The sequence below is a fragment of the Cololabis saira genome, chromosome 17, assembly GCF_033807715.1.
Source record: "Cololabis saira isolate AMF1-May2022 chromosome 17, fColSai1.1, whole genome shotgun sequence".
Classification (NCBI taxonomy): Eukaryota; Metazoa; Chordata; class Actinopteri; order Beloniformes; family Belonidae; genus Cololabis; species Cololabis saira.
In genome coordinates, this window is record NC_084603.1 from 2,272,055 (window position 1) to 2,281,701 (window position 9,647).

The 9,647-nt window shown below is 46.3% G+C and overlaps 1 protein-coding gene across 1 annotated transcript in view; it reads right to left on the reverse strand.

The window, feature by feature from the left end:
• LOC133463279 (spectrin beta chain, non-erythrocytic 1-like) overlaps nt 1–9,368 on the reverse strand; it is a 123,271-nt gene extending 113,903 nt beyond the window's left edge. Inside the window, 1 exon segment of the mRNA XM_061744734.1 lies at nt 9,235–9,368. The gene's annotated coding sequence lies outside the window, so the exon portion shown is untranslated.
• Nucleotides 9,369–9,647: the final 279 nt, after the last annotated feature.

Consider the following 9,647-nt stretch of genomic DNA (forward strand, 5'->3'; position numbering starts at 1 on the left):
TAACAGACCTATAAACGACAACTAGAAAACTACATAATAAGTTAAGGAATTCGTATGCTTTGCTCATCAGTCGCTTTCTGTTGTAGAAGACATCGGGTTTAAACGCGTCGTTAGCAGCTTGGATCCGCGGTATGCGCTGCCGAGACGTAAATATTTCACTGGTGAAAGAAGTTTTACCAGACTATATACAGTCCACAGCTTTATGCAGGTAAAGCTTTAGCAAAGCTTAATAATTCATAATTCATTTTTTATTTTAAGATGTAATTCCTTTTTCCACAGGAAAAGGTTTATAGTTTACAACTTGTATCAACTCTAAGAGAGTGACCTGTCTACTGTTGTCTGTGTTGCTGCACATGTTGTACATAATTATTACCACAGGAAAGATTAAGCTATTAAGCTAAACTTACTCTTTGTAACCCGAGTCTAAGTCGTCTCTAAGAGTCTCTAGAGTGTGAAATATTGCATATTGCCTCAGCATTCAATAAAACAGACAATTCATGATACTTTCTCATCTCATCTCATCGTACATGAGACAACAATATTGACAAATGTATGGATTTCACGCTGTGATTGGTGATCGGCAGATACTGATTTTGGAGATCGGTTATTGGTGATCAGCGCTCAAAATCCTGATCAGTGCATCTCTACATAAAGGTGAGCCATTAGCCCCGCCCACTCCAGGATGCCTCCAGGGATTCAACCAATCAGAAAAGCCTCTCCTTCTGAACGTCTCGAGTTACGCTGCAGAGCAACTCCAGAAGGTCAAAACATCAAAACTAGATGACTGGAAGTGAGCAGAATACGGTTTATTAAAAAGTAAAAGTTTGTAGCTTCAGATGCTGAAATAAGAATCTACGAAAACAGATTTAATTGTCCTTTAATCCTTGAAGGATGGTGAAAGTTATTTGCAGGGCAGAAGCTCTAAAACTGGGACAAACGTACGTCTGGTGAAGGACGAGCCGCCCCTCCCCCCCCGACTCCGGCCAATGTCATCACAGCCCTTTCCCAGGATGCCGAGTGTGTCAGCGGGTATTTGAGGGTAAAGAATACGCTGGTGTAAAGCTGCTGCATATCCACACACACACACACACACACACACACACACACACACACACACACACACACACACACACACACACACACAGGACGGGGAATGAGGTCATCAGCAGTTCTGTTACAGCTGAAATCTCCAGACGACGAGGGTGGAGGTCGATGATGTACGGCTGTTTGTCGCCATAGCAACTCCTGACGACCGCCATCGATTCCCAGGAAACTGAATATCTGGTGAAAGCGGCCAGCGAGGCGTCTCAGGGAAAAGTTCATGAAAACGTACTTCTGCACTTCCTCCGTTCACTCCTCCGCCGGTTCCGCCGGCCCTCGGCCCAGATGCAGCGTCCCAGTTTTCTGATAGCCGCTCATTTCCTGTCAGCGTTTCCCTGGCGACCCCACCCTCGCTGATGCACTTTTAGTTGCTGCTTTTCTGCTGTTTTGCTTCGGTTTTACTTGCTGTTTTGCTTCAGTTTTAGTTTAGATTTAGATTCAACTTTATTGTCATTGCACATGTCAAAAAGTACAGGGCAACGGAATGCAGTTAGTATCTAACCAGAAGTGCTTATGCAGTGAAATAAACACATATATATATATATATATATATATATATATATATATATATATATATATATATATAAAAATATGTATGTACATAGTGCAGATTAATAAATAACTGTTGTTATAAGGTGCAGGTCAGACATGAATGAATGATAATATATATTATGAACAGATGAGTTGTGATTATACGATTTACACAGTTTTGAGTTGCAGTATATACATGGGTGATTGTTGCTGTTTTGCTGCTGTTTTTCTGCTATTTTGTACTGTTTTGTTGCTGTTTTAGTTGCTGTTTTTTGCAGTTTTTTTTGCTGTTTTCTGGTGTTTTGCTGCTTTTTTCGCTGCAACGGTCCCGCCTGAGGGCACGAGTACAACATACGTTACACAACTGGACCCTGAAACCAGGATCCGGATCGGGGTCTGGGTTTTTTCCCTTCCACGAACGGGGGAAGTTAACTTTTATTTCCTCAGCTTCAAACCGAAGCCAGATCTCACTTCACACCTCGACCAGAACCTCAGAATAACGATCTGCTTCGTTCGTTTGAGGCTGCGGTTCCCACAGGGACCACCGTCCCAACAAGGCGAGGGATTGTACCAAAACACGCCCCCATGAGGCAACTAGAACTAGAACGCACACACACACACACACACACACACAGAGCAGATGATGTGTACATAGACGGCCCACATCTGGAGGCCCAAAACTGAACATTTCATTTACCAGGAATGTTACAGAGATAGAGAGAAACATAAAGAGAGACTGTGTGTGTGTGTGTGTGTGTGTGTGTGTGTGTGTGTGTGTGTGTGTGTGTGTGTGTGTGTGTGTGTGTGTGTGTGTGTGTCAGAGAAACGCCTTTGGCTAGATGGAAATCAAATTACTCCGAGTCCCTTCAAGGTCAGCACACAGTCCGGGTGTGTTTTGTGAGTGTTTTCATGATACTGGGAGGAGACGTCCACCCCGATCTGAACATCTTCCAGTTAAACTTCAGGGCCGACGGTAGACATTGAGCCCGTTTGGACCCCGGGAACCTTTTCTAAAGGTCCTTCTTCTGGTCAATTTCCCCAAGGGAACGTCCCAAAGGGATTAATAAAGTCGTAAAGTCGAATCTTTGTTCCCAAAACATGAGAACCATCTGTTTTCCAAGACTGAAAAGTATTTTTAAATCTTCAAACCATATTTAAAAATCAAAACAAACACAACTGATAAAAGTATGTTTGATTATTTGGTTGTAGATTAAATAATCTGACAACATTTCTCCTGTAAAGCCTCAAACCCGGATCTCAGAGTCCAGAATCACTGCAGTCCAGAGCTTTGCAACTACACCTCGGTGTTTGTGAGGAAAGAACAACGACAAATTATTGTTATTATCCTAGGAAAAGCGCGCTAAATTAGCCTTCTAAACTTTGGCTAACAAGACAGTGGACTTCGGGGAGAACATGTACGCTTCGCCATCGCCGGTAGTAGCTAGCTCAGTGCGAATAACTGGCAGGCTTTGGAAGAACTTTCAGTCTGAATATGAAGGAAGTTGTACAGGATTCTATTATTGGTTGTTAAGTTAGAAACTGGAATAGACAACAATGACTTAGCGTTAGCACTGTTTCCATCAATAGCATTGGCCTTTAGCCAACCCGTCCTTAAAGAACTACGCTAACAGCGACTGCGAACAGACGTTATAAACAACTAACCGCTGACCGCGTCCTAAAGATACGCTAACAATCCTGAACAAAAATAAGTGTTTATGAGGTTTCTGTTGTAAATATTAGGCTAAACTTAGCTGTAGCTTCACGTCACCTCCACCGACAACGCCACATATTTTACTTTGCTATTAGTCACGAGAAAATATTTTAACAATGAGGATCAAAATAGGGAATATTATCTGCTTTTCTTTAGCAGAGCTACATAGCTCCTCTGACAGCTAGCTCGTTCTGAAAGCTTGCTAGCCTGTTTTAACAAACTAGTTAGCTTGTTGTGACAGGTAGATATCAGTAAATTATCGTTAGCCTACTAACTTGTTTTCTGTCAGCTAGCTAGAACTTACTGATAGCTGGCTAGCTAGCTAGGAAATACTTGCCCTCTATCTAGTGAGCTAACATTAGTGATCTAGCACTTCTATAATAATGGAAAGTTATTATAAAACTGAAGTTAAACAACGGTACAGTCCAGTCTTCTAGCATTTTTCTGGCATTTGCTGTTGTTTTGCTGCAGTTTTTTTGCTGTTTTAGTGGCTTTTAGTTGTTCTTTTAGTTGCTGTTTTGCTGCTGTTTTAGTTGCTGTTTTGCTACAGTTTTAGTTGCTGTTTTGCTGCTGTTTTTCCACTGCTTTTTTGCTGTTTAGCTGCTGTTTTATGCTGTTTTGGTTGCAGTTTTGCTGATGTTTTTGCTGCTGTTTTGCTGCAATTTTAGTTGCTGTTTTGCTACTGTTTTAGTTGCTATTTTGATGGACTTCTAGCTGCTGTTTTTCTGCTGTTTTGCCATAGTTTTAGTTGCTGTTTAGCTGCCGTTTTCTGCTGTTTTGCTGCAGTTTTGCCATAGTTTTAGTTGCTGTTTAGCTGCCGTTTTCTGCTGTTTTGCTGCAGTTTTAGTTGCTGTTTTTTTGCTTTTTTGCTGCAGTTTCGCTGCTGTTTTGTTGCTGTTTTGCTGCAGTTTTAGTTGCTGTTTTGCTGCAGTTTTAGTTGCTTTTTTGCTGCAGTTGTTCTGCTGTTTTGTTGCTGTTTTGCTGCATTTTTGCTGCAGTTTTAGTTGCTGTTTTGCTACAGTTTTAGTTGCTGTTTTGCTGCAGTTTTAGTTGCTGTTTTCCTGCAGTTTTAGTTGCTGTTTAGCTGCAGTTTTAGTTGCTGTTTAGCTGCAGTTTTAGTTGCAGTTTTTCTGTGGATTTGTTGCGGTTTTTCTGCAGTTTTTGATCATTTCCTGCCTCATCAGTCACCTGTGAAATTAATAATGAATCAGGTTAAACTGCAGCGACTTCAGCTGAAACAAACCATCACAAAAACAAACTATTCACCTTCGCTGGCCTTCTGTTGTCATTTTTCCATCAGCTCTTTGTCAGCAGATGCCAGATTCTATCAGGACGTAATCCGACAAAAACGGCCACAGCCTTCATTGGAAACATACGAGTGGAAAATGACTTCCTGCTGTGAATTAACGCAGCGTTTTTCACACAAACATGTTTTATGCGCCAGATTTCAGGGGCGTGTGGGACGGAAATGTGTACGTTCAGCTTCTAAAACTCCCATAAATGCTCCCTAATAATCCATAAACCTCGGCGGAGGCCCAGCCAGGCTGAGCTGATCTGATCCGGCAGCGTTAGGATGTTTCAGGCGCAGCGTGAGTTTGACCCCGTTCAGGTCAAACCTGTCCAGCGTGACGTAACACTCGTTAAAAACACACTCGGGGGTGAAAGTAAGCAGAAACAGGCGGACAGTCCAGACGGCTTCACTGATAACGAGTTTCCATCCCAGATACATCCAAACAAAAACTAAAGCTCTTCCCTTCAGAATACAGGCTTTTCAAAGTTCCCAGATCCTTCAACGAACCGAGTTACTGAAAGAACAAAAAAGGTCCAGACACTTTGAAAATCTGCTTCATGACCAGTTTACCAACAAATGTTGAAAATTCACCCTAAAATCATCTAAAGTCTCATATATCTGAATTTATTTACACTTTACAATTACACTTTTCTGCTGTTTTGTTGCTGTTTTGTTGCTGTTTTGCTACAGTTTTGCTGCTGTTTTAGTTGCTGTTTTTCCGCTGCTTTAGTTGCTGTTGTTTTGCTGCAATTCTCTTGCTGCTTTGCTGCAGTTTTAGTTTCTGTTCAAAAGTCTGGTTCAGTCTCCAGATTTCACAACTATTACACATTTTTACAAACCTCATTAGTTAAAATTACATGAAGAAAAAGAAAGTATGTAAAATTGGGGGCGTGGTCTTTTGCTAGCAGCCAGTGACGAGCTGTCAATCACGTTAGCGTTTAGCGCTGTATTGATTTCTTAGCTGTGAATAAAGACCTAATTAAACATAATCATACATATCTGTAAGAGACCAGAGCTACAAAATCAGGTTAGCTGGTCTCGTCCGCTGGTCTGAAAGGACCCGAGACCGAGGCTAAGCTAAAAGCAGCTAAGCTAAGAGCCAGTAGCTTCTGCTCTGGTCCTCCAGTGTGGATCAATCTGGAGGAACCAGATCTTTTCCAGATCGACGTCTGCTGGGACCGGCAGCTAACGAGGCCGACAACGACCATGGAGCTACGCTAGTCCAAGTTACACGTCTGCTAGTCCTGTTACAGTGCTGCTAGTGCCCATTTTAACTCTGCTAGTTTATCTTTCAGCTCTTCTAGTCCCCGTTTCAGCTCCGCTAGTCCCTGTTTTAGCTCCGCTAGTTCATGTTTTAGCTCCGCTAATCCCAGTTTCAGCTCCGCTAGTTCATGTTTCAGCTCCGCTAGTCCTGGTTTCAGCTCCGCTAGTCCCTGTTTTAGCTCCGCTAGTTCATGTTTCAGCTCCGCTAGTCCCTGTTTTAGCTCCGCTAGTTCATGTTTTAGCTCCGCTAGTCCTTGTTTTAGCTCCGCTAATCCCAGTTTCAGCTCCGCTAGTTCATGTTTCAGCTCCGCTAGTCCAGGTTTCAGCTCCGCTAGTTCATGTTTCAGCTCCACTAATCTCCGTTTCAGCTACGCTAGTCCATTTTTGAGCTATGCTAGTCCATGTTTCAGCTCCGCTAGTCCCTGTTTGAGCTACGCTAGTCCATGTTTCAGCTCCACTAGTCCCTGTTTCAGCTACGCTGGTCCATTTTTGAGCTACGCTAGTCCTGGTTTCAGCTCCGCTAGTCCGTGTTTCAGCTCCACTAGTCCCTGTTTCAGCTACGCTGGTCCATTTTTGAGCTACGCTAGTCCTGGTTTCAGCTCCGCTAGTGAAGGAAGAAAAAATATGTTTTATGTCCTGAAATGCCCTGAATTCCCAAAACACAGTCTGCACCTGCTGTTTAGTATTATTGTAGCTGTGAGAGAGGCGCTTGTTCACACGGGAGAGCTCCCGTGGGAACCAAGGTCTTATTGTGAGAGCTTGCGGGCTTGAGTAAAAGGTATAAAGACGAGAAAGCCGGAAGTTTGAGTCGGAGTCAGCTGCGGGTCTAGTGCACGGACGCCCAGCGGGTTTATGGCTGCTCTGCCAGGACTGTCCGGCTCTCCAGTCCTTCTGTGTCGAGGTTAGAGTTATCAAGGCCTAGCCCCTGTGTAATTGTTTATTGCTCTGCCATTTGCGGGGGATAACCTGACACAGTTATCCTAGCAAAGGGCAGTTGTGTGTGAGTCTTTTTGTGTGCACTGCTTGCTAAGAAATGTATTCATTATAGCAAAAGCGAGTGTGTGTGTGTGTGTGTGTGTGTGTGTGTGTGTGTGTGTGTGTGTGTGTGTGTGTGTGTGTGTGTGTGTGTGTGTGTGTGTGTGTGTGTGTGTGTGTGTGTGTGTGTGTGTGATTCATTTTTGCACAGCCGACCACTCTAGAACCTTAAAGTAAGATTTTCTCCCAAAACAGCTAGTCTCTGTTTCAGCTACGCTAGTCCATATTTCAGCTCCGCTAGTCCATTTTTGAGCTACGCTAGTCCATGTTTCAGCTCTGCTAATCCCCGTTTCAGCTACGCTAGTCCATTTTTGAGCTACGCTAGTCCATGTTTCAGCTCCGCTAATCCCCGTTTCAGCTACGCCAGTTCATTTTTGAGCTACGCTAGTCCTGGTTTCAACTATGCTAGTCACCGTAGCAGCTCCGCTAGCTCCTGAAACTGAATGAGGATCACAGTCGGCTCCTTGTGGGACCTGGGGGGACCTGGTGGGACCTGGGGGGGCCTGGGGGGACCTGGGGGGACCTGGGGGGACCTGGGGGGACCTGGGGGGATCAGACGTCTGGAAACGCAGGATATTCCCAGGTGAGACATATTCCTCGGATTCTGCCGTGAATCGGGTCACCGATCGAGGCCGACCCGGGCTTAAACTTTGGATCGGACCCGGTTCTTCCCAGGATCGGGGGAGCTGGGACCCTGAGAGACCGGTAGAGACCGGCAGAGACCGGCAGCTTCAAGAGGAAAAGGAGGACGGGGAACTCCAGCTTGAGAAACCTCCCTAGTCCCTTGTGGACCAGAACCAGAATTATTCCTTATTTTGGTTTCTATCACACGATGACATTCCCTCTGTGATGTCATGGATGGCTGACGGAGCTAACGGACCGGACCAGAACCGCTCCAGTTTCAGATCAAACGCTGCAGCAGATCCGGTGATTTACGACCTGGAACCTGCGTCACCGTCTCCGGCACCGACCCAGTTCTGACTCAGAGTCTGAATCCAGCTGGAAATAAATCACATCAAATTACATCTGCTGGTCCAAACAGAACTACATTACCCATAATCCCCCTGGTGTAGACCACGTACCTGGACCTGCAGGTCCAGATCCAGACCTGCAGGTCCTCTACAGACCACTAGGGTCCAGATCCAGACCTGCAGGTCCTCTACAGACCACTAGGGTCCAGATCCAGACCTGCAGGTCCTCTACAGACCACTAGGGTCCAGATCCAGACCTGCAGGTCCTCTACAGACCACTAGGGTCCAGGTCCAGACCTGCAGGTCCTCTACAGACCACTAGGGTCCAGACCCAGACCTGCAGGTCCTCTACAGACCACTAGGATCCAGATCCAGACCTGCAGGTCCTCTACAGACCACTAGGGTCCAGATCCAGACCTGCAGGTCCTCTACAGACCACTAGGGTCCAGATCCAGACCTGCAGGTCCTCTACAGACCACTAGGGTCCAGATCCAGAACCTCATCCGGATCAGAAACCGGGTCTGAGAAAAACCATGCCAGACCAGGTGGACCAGAGACCCAAAACCCGGTTCTGATGTCTCTGTGGACCGAAGCTGATCTCAACACAAACACCCAGGAACAGGTCTAGACCGGACCAGGACCAGGACTCCAATCTAGACCAGAACCAGGACCAGGAATTTGATCTACATCAGGCCAGGACCAGTCCAGACTACATGGGACCAGGACTCCGGACTAGACCAGGAGACCGGGTCTCTGGACTGATGGAGTCTAGGACCAGAACTCCAGATTACACCAGACCAGGTTCTGGTGGTTCTGGTCCAGGACCAGGAGTCCAGACCAGACCAGGACCAGAACTCCAAACTACATCAGACCAGGACCAGGAGTCCAGACTACATTCAATTCAATTTCATTTTTTCTTTTTTTTTTATTGTCCCCCAGAGGGAAATTCGCTTTACAGGGGGGGGTAAAACCAAGAAGACCATTAGACCAGGACCAGGACCAGGAGTCCAGACTAGATCAGACCAGGTTCTGGTGGTTCTGGTCCAGGACCGGCCCCTCCTGCACCATCACCCCCAGAAAACAGTTCACAAAAACAACCAAGTTCATGCGCGCGGCCGATGCGCATCCACGACGACAGGTGGTTCCGACGGGCGGCCGTGCACGCGCCTCCCACCGCGGGCACGCGGATGCTGCACCAGGACCAGGACCAGAACGAGGACCAGGACCAGATCTAGAACCAGGACCAGGATGATGATGATGATGATGATGATGATGCAGAGACAAACATAAGGAGATGTACAGATGGGGGACACACGCACGCGCACGCTCACCTGCAGGCCGATCCGGCGGAGACAGACACGCACGCGCACGGAGGAGGAGGAGGAGAGTCCGACCAGAACCAGATCCAGACCTAGAACCAGGACTGGGACCAGAACCAGGACCACAAACAGGTCCTGCAGCAGCAGCAGCAGTGAGGAGTGACGACACCCACGGTCCTGCCGAGACCACGCCCCCTCTCTAAACCCCGCCCCCAGACTGCGGCGGGGGCGGGGCTTCGGGAGGGGTAAGCTCGGTTCAGCAGCCCGGCGGAACCGGCGGGGCGGGAGCGATGCATGACGGGAAGGAGATGCAGACTCATCTTTATTTTATTTTTCAAATTTTATTGAACAACACTCTGTAGGTTATACAATAAAGGAAACATGAAACAAAACAATCATCTACAGATATTCAACATTTGGGGGTT